At 46.4% G+C, this 7,294-nt stretch overlaps 1 non-coding gene across 1 annotated transcript; it reads left to right on the top strand.

The window, feature by feature from the left end:
* The first annotated feature begins 1,297 nt into the window (after positions 1 to 1,297).
* Positions 1,298 to 1,379, top strand: trnaa-cgc (transfer RNA alanine (anticodon CGC)). The gene has a single exon. It is a non-coding gene; the product is annotated as a tRNA-Ala (tRNA).
* Positions 1,380 to 7,294: the final 5,915 nt, after the last annotated feature.

Below are 7,294 nucleotides of genomic sequence, written 5' to 3'. Positions count from 1 at the left end.
ATCTGAGGACCCATGCCAAATCTTTTTAGTTTCCTGAGGGGGAATAGGCTTTATTGTGCCCTCTTCACGACTGTCTTGGTGTGTTTGGACCATTGTAGTTTGTTAGTGATGTGGACACCAAGGAACTTGAGGCTCTCAACCTGCTCCTCTACAGCCCCGTCGATGAGAATGGGGGCGTGCTCGGTCCTCCTTTTCCTGTAGTTCACAATCATCTCCTTTGTCTTGATTATGTTGAGGAATAGGTTATTCTAGCACTACCCGGCCAGGTCTCCCTATAGGCTGTCTCGTCGTTGTCAGTGATCAGGCCTACCACTGTTGTGTCATCAGCAATCTTAATGGTGTTGGAGTCGTGCCTGGCCATGCAGTCATGAGTGAACAGGGAGTACAGGAGGGGACTAAGCACACCCCCCTGAAGGGCCCCCGTGTTGAGGATCAGCGTGGCAGATGTGTTTCTACCTACCCTCACCACTTGGGGGCAGCCCGTCAGGAAGTCCAGGATCCAGTTGCAGAGGGAGGTGTTTAGTCTCAGGATCCTTAGCTTAGTGATGAGCTTTGAGAGTACTATGGTGTTGAACGCTGAGCTCTAGTCAATGAATAGCATTCTCACGTAGGTGTTCCTTTCGTCCAGGTGGGAAAGGGCAGTGTGGAGTGCAATAGAGATTGCATCACCTGTGGATCTGTTTGGGCGGTATGCAAATTGGAGTGGGTCTAGGGTTTCTGGGATAATGGTGTTAATGTGAGCCATTACCAGCCTTTCAAAGCAATTCATGGCTACCGACGTGAGTGCTACGGGTCTGTAGTCATTTAGGCAGGTTGCATTAGTGTTCTTGGGCACACGGACTGGTGGTCTGCTTGAAACATGTTGGTATTACAGACTCAATCAGAGACATGTTGTGAATGTTGACCTGTTTAAGGGTCTTACTCACGTTGGCTACGGAGAGTGTGATCACACAGTCGTCCGGAACAGCTGATGCTCTCATGCATGCCTCAGTGTTGCTTGCCTCAAAGCGATTTAGCTCGTCTGGTAGGCTTGTGTCACTGGGCAGCTCACGGCTGTGCTTCCCTTTGTAGTCTGTAATAGTTTGAAAGCTCTGCCACATAAGACGTGTATCGGAGCCGGTGTAGTACCATTCAATCTTAGCCCTGTATTGGCGCTTTGCCTGTTTGATGGTTCGTTGGCAGGCATAGCAGTATTTCTTATAAACTTCCGGGTTAGAGTCCCGCACCAATCAGCTCTACCCTTTAGCTCAGTGTGAATGTTGTCTGTAATCCATGGCTTCTGGTTGGGGTATGTACGTCCAGTGTGGCTCAGTTGGTAGAGCATGGTGTTCGCAACGCCAGGGACGTGGGTTCGATTCCCACGGGGGGCCAGTATGGAAAAAAAATGTATGCGTTCACTACTGTAAGTTGCTCTGGATAAGAGCGTCTGCTAAATAACTAAAATGTACAAAATGTCACTGTGGGGACGACGTCCTCGATGCACTTATTGATAAAGCCAGTGACTGATGTGGTGTACTCAATGCCATCGGAAGAATCCCGGAACATGTTCCAGTCTGTGCTGGCAAAACAGTCCTGTACTTCTTCATCTGACAACTTTTTTTATAGACCGAGTCAATGGTGCGTCCTGCTTTAATTTTTGCATGTAAGCAGGAATCAGGAGGATAGAATTGTGGTCAGATTTACCAAAATGAGGGAGAGCTTTGTATGTGTCTTTGTGTGTGGAGTACAGGTGATCTAGAATTTGTTTCCCCTCTGGTTGCGCATCAAACCTGTTAATAGAAATGAGGTAAAACTGATTTAAGTTTCCCTGCATTAAAATCCCCCGGCCACTAGGAGTGCCGCCTCTGGTTTCCAGTTTGCTTATTTCCTTAAACATCTGACAGTGAGGTCTTAGTGCCAGCGTCCGTCTGTGGTGGTAAATAAACAGCCACGAAAAGTATGTATGAAAACTTTCTTGGCAAATAGTGTGGTCTACAGTTTATCATAAGATACTCTACTTCAGGCGAACAAAATCTAGAGACTCTTAGATTTCGTGCAGCTGTTTACAAATATGTAGACCGCCCTCCTTCATCTTACCGGAGTGTGCTGTTATATCTTGCCGGTGTAGCGTATGTCCCGCTAGCTGAATATCCATGTCATCATTCAGCCACGATTCTGTGAAACATAAAATGTTACAGTTTCTGATGTCCCGTGGGTAGGATATTCGTGATCGTACCTCGTCTAATTTAATTGTCCACTGATTGCACGTTGGCAAGTAATATTGACGCTAACGGCAGCTTTCCCATTCGCCGTCTGCGGATCCTTACGAGGCACCTAGCTCTGTGTCCTCTGTATCTGCGTCTCTTTCTCTTGCCAATGACGGGGATGTTGGCCTTGTCGGGTGTTTGAAGTAAATCCTGTGCGTCCTGCTTGTTGAAGAAAACATCTTGGTCTAATCCGAGGTAAGTGATAGCTGTCCTTATCCAGAAGCAGAAACATTATGTACAAAATAAGTTACAAGTAATGCGGAAAAAAAAACATAATAGCACAATTGGTTAGGGGCTGCTGCCATTTCTTCCGGCGCCATTGAGTAAGTATTGAAATGAACTATAAGGTCTAGTCAAGATGTATAGGTAGTGTACATGGTTGTAGGGTATTCCAGAAGAGAAAAAGGAGTAGAGAGCAACACATTTACACTGCAGTATTATGTACACATCTATTCATTTGCAGACGAATACAAAGCCCTCCTTCGCCACGCTTCCATTTTTCTCTGCTCCTCCCTGACTAAAGGCAGGAATTAAAACAGGAAGCACCCGTGGCAAGGTCTGGATGAGTATAAACAGACCACCTATGACTATGGTAAAACAATCAGAGGCAAAAAGACAGTACAGAGACAAAGTGGAATCACAATTCAACGGCTCAGACATGAGACGCATTTGCCAGGGACTTCAGACAATCAAGGATTATAAAAGGAAAAGCAGCCAGGTGGCGGACACGACACCTCACTCCTAGACAATCTAAACACCTTTTTTGCCCGCTTCAAGGAAAACAACACATAGCCACTGGGTCGAAGGTTCACCTTCCAACAGGACAACGGCCCTAAGCACACAGCCAAGACAATGCAGGAGTGGCTTCGGGACAAGTCCTTGAGTGGCCCAGCCAGAGCCCGGACTTGAACCCGATCAAACATCTCTAGAGAGACCTGACAGAGCTTGAGAGGATCTGCAGAGAAGAATGGGAGAAACTCCCCAAATACAGGTGTGCCAAGCTTGTAGCGTCATACCCAAGAACACTCGAGGCTGTAATCGCTGCAAAAGGTGCTTCAACAAAGTACTGAGTAAAGGGATATTTAATTTCTTTTAAATTTTAATACACGTGTAAAACATTTTTAAAAAACTGTTTTTGCTTTGTCATTATGGGTTATTGTGTGTAGAATGAATAATACAAATGTAATCAATTTTAGAATAAGGCTGTAACGTAACAATGTGGAAAAAGTCAAGGGATCTGTATACTTTCCAAATGCACTGTATGTGAGAATGCTGTTAATCGACTATAGCTCAGCTTAACACCATAGTGCCCTCCAAGCTCATCACTAAGCTCGGGGCCTTGGATCTGAACTCTTCCCTGTGCAACTGGGTCCTAGATTTACTGACGAGACAACCACAGGTGCTGAGGGAAGGCAACAACACATCCGCCATGCAAATCCTCAAGATGGGAGCCGCCCAGGGATGTGCGCTCAGCCCCCTCCTGTACTCACCCATGACTGCTTGGCCACGGACTCCAACTCAATCATCAAGTTTGCTGGTGACACGACAGCGGTAGGCCTGATTACCAACAATGACGAAACAGCCTACAGGGAGGTCAAAGCCCTGGTGGAGTGATGCCAGGAAAATAACCTCTCCCTTAACATCAACAAAAGGAGCTGATTGTGGACTACAGGAGACAGAGGGAACATGCCCCCATCCTCATCGACAGGGCCACAGTAGATACGGTCAAAAGTTCCTCTGCGTGCACTTCACTGAGGACCTGAAATGGTCTCATCACACCGACACTGTGGTGAAGGTGAAACAGCGCCTCTACAACCTCAGGCGCCTGAAAAAAATTGCCATGGCCCCTAAGACCCTCAAAGTTCTACAGATGCACCATTGAGTGCATTCTGTTGGGCTGCATCACTGTCAGGTACGGCAACTGCACCGCCCTCAACCGCATGGCTCCCCAGAGGGTGGTGCCATCTGCCCTCCAGAACTCTGTATCAAAGGAAGGCCAAGATCATTTAACTTCTTAAATGTAATTAAAAATGTAATATACATAATCTCCAAAAGTAGATATGTATATATGTGTATCACTCCTGTGTTCCAATGGCACGTTGTGTTAGCTAATCCAAGCTTATCATTTTAGAAAACCCTTTCGCAATTATGTTAGCACAGCTGAAAACTGTGGTTCTGATTAAAGAAGCAATAAAACTGGCCTTCTTTAGACTAGTTGAGTATCTGGAGCATCAGCATTTGTGGGTTCGGTTACAGGATCAAAATCTTTCTTCTGAAACTCGTCAGTCTATTCTTGTTCTGAGAAATGAAGGCTATTCCATGCGAGAAATAGCCAAAAAATGGAAGATCTCGTACAACGCTGTGTACTACTGTCTCTAACCAGAATAGAAAGAGGAGTGGGAGGCCCAGGTGCACAACTGAGCAAGAGGACAAGTACATTAGGGTCTAGTTTGAGAAACAGACGCCTCACAAGTCCTCAACTGGCAGCTTCATTAAATAGTACCCGCAAAACACCAGTCTCAACGTCAACAGGGAAGAGGTGACTCCAGGATGCTGGCCTTCTTGGCAGAGTTGCAAAGAAAAAGCCATATCTCAGACTGGCCAATAAAAAGAAAAGATTAAGATGGGCAAAAGAACACAGACGCTGGACAGAGGAACTCTGCCTAGAAGGCCGGCATCCCGGAGTCACCTCTTCATTGTTGACTTTGAGACTGGTGTTTTGCGGGTACTATTTAATGAAGCTGCCAGTTGAGGACTTGAGGCGTCTATTTTCAGCCATACCCGTTGCTGACAGGTGTATAAAATTGAGCACACAGCCATGCAATCGCCATAGACAAACATTAGCAGTAGAATGGCCTTACTGAAGAACTCAGTGACTTTCAACGTGGCACCGTCATAGGATGCCACCTTTCCAACAAAATGTCTGCCCTGTTAGAGCTGCCGCGGTCAACTGTAAGTGCTGTTATTGTGAAGTGGAAACATCTAGGAGCAACAACGGCTTAGCTGTGAAGTGGTAGGCCACACAAGCTCACAGAATGGGACCGCCGAGTGCTAAAGCACATGGCAAGTAAAAATCGTCTGTCCTCAGTTGCAACACTCACTACCGAGTTTCAAACTGCCTTTGGAAGCAACGTCAGCACAATAACTGTTCGTCGGGAGCTTCATGAAATGAGTTTCCATGGCTGAGCAGCCACACAAGCCTAAGATCGCCAAGCGTCGGCTGGAGTGGTGTAAAACTCACCGCCATTGGACTCCGGAGCAGTGGAAACGCTTCACCATTTGGTAGTCCGACGGACAAGTCTGGGTTTGGAAGATGCCAGAACTCTACCTGCCCGAATGTACAGTGCCAACTATAAAGTTTGGCGGAGGAGGAATAATGGTCTGGGGCTGTTTTTCATGGTTCGGGCTAGGCCCCTTAGTTCCATTGAAGGGAAATCTTTACGCTACAGCATAAATTACATTCTAGACGATTCTGTGCTTCCAACTTTGTGGCAACAGTTTGAGGAAGGCCCTTAACTGTTTCAGCATGACAATGCCCTGTGCACAAAGTGAGGTCCTTACAGAAATGGTTTGTGAAGATCAGTGTGGAAGAACTTGACTGGCCTGCACAGAGCCCTGACCTCAACCCCATCAAACACCTTCGGGATGAATTGGAATGCCGACTGTGAGCCAGGCCTAATCGCCAAACATCACTAATACTCGTGGCTGAATGGAAGCAAGTCCTTGCAGCAATGTTCCAACATCTAGTGGAAAGCTTTCCCAGAAGAGTGGAGGCTGTTATATCAGCAAAGGGGGGGGGGACCAACTCCATATTAATGCCCATGATTTTGGAATGAGATGTTCGACAAGCAGTTGTCCACAGTGTATATCAGTGTAGTTACTTACATACTTAGAGATTCTCCAATACTTTTTAGCCAGTAGTTCTTAAAGTAGTGTTCACGAGCCAAAAGTGGTCCCTGTAAATTGTGTACTAGGTCACATATGTGCACCACGTCATTGCTCTCTCGCTCTGCTGTGGGTGCATGATGCGCCTCTTGCCAGCTGTCACTCATATGGCGAGGGGTTGAAGCTCATTGGTTCAACTCGAATTGGTAGGGGGCAGGCCCATGTGGGAGAAAATAGCGCAGCACAAATTCCCGAAAAAGTCGCTTTCAAACTAGGGGCTCAGTTGGTAGAGCATGGTGTTTGCAACGCCAGGGTTGTGGGTTCAATTCCCACGGGGGGCCAGTACAAAAAAAAAGAAAATGCATGAATTCACTACTGTAAGTCGCTCTGGATAAGAGCGTCTGCTAAATGACTAAAATGTAGGGATTTCGTGGCTAATTGAGGTAAGACAGTAATTTTGCATGTATGAACTACACATTGACACATCCAGCCCAAAGCGGGAGGTTTAAAATATACTTAGTAGTCGCAAAGGCACAAGGCAGCACGCCAGTGCTCCCTTCTTGCTGAGAGTTCCCCAGATCAGGCCACACTCCATATCAAAACCACAAGTCCAAATCCATATCTCCATCCATGGCTAATTTAGGGAAGGGCCAATTGAGCTAGCTAGCTATCGGAGGACAACACAACGAGATGCAACAATTTAAGTGTTTCTGTCAGTGACGTATGCTCTCATTGGGATTTGATAGGAGTGACGCCAAAATCGAAGCTGGCTTCCCTTGACACTTTTTTTGGTGTGCCAGGACCATTCAGTGTTGAGCTCACTCACTTTAGCTCAACGCTGATTGGCAAATCCTCACCGGCTTCCCTTGCCTTCAATGCTACGGGCGGCAACAATGTCATACTCGTTTGGACCAGACAGTATCAGATAGATGGCCTACACTGAGGGGCGCTGTTTCGCTTTCTCATTGAGATACATTCAGCCTCTTGTGAATTGAAGGAAAATTATGAAACACAGACAAAATCTTTTTTTTTTTTTGGTGTGGGAAGCCTGGCTTTCTTGGCATCCATGAATTGGGATCCAATTCACACGGGGGATTTTATTTGTCCCCCTCCCCCAATAATATTTTATTGTTGGACAAAAAGACTGTAGAAACACCAGAAAA

This window comes from Salmo salar, chromosome 24, assembly GCF_965601325.2.
Source record: "Salmo salar chromosome 24, fSalSal1, whole genome shotgun sequence".
Taxonomy (NCBI): domain Eukaryota; kingdom Metazoa; phylum Chordata; class Actinopteri; order Salmoniformes; family Salmonidae; genus Salmo; species Salmo salar.
This window is presented reverse-complemented; position numbering and strand designations above follow the sequence as displayed.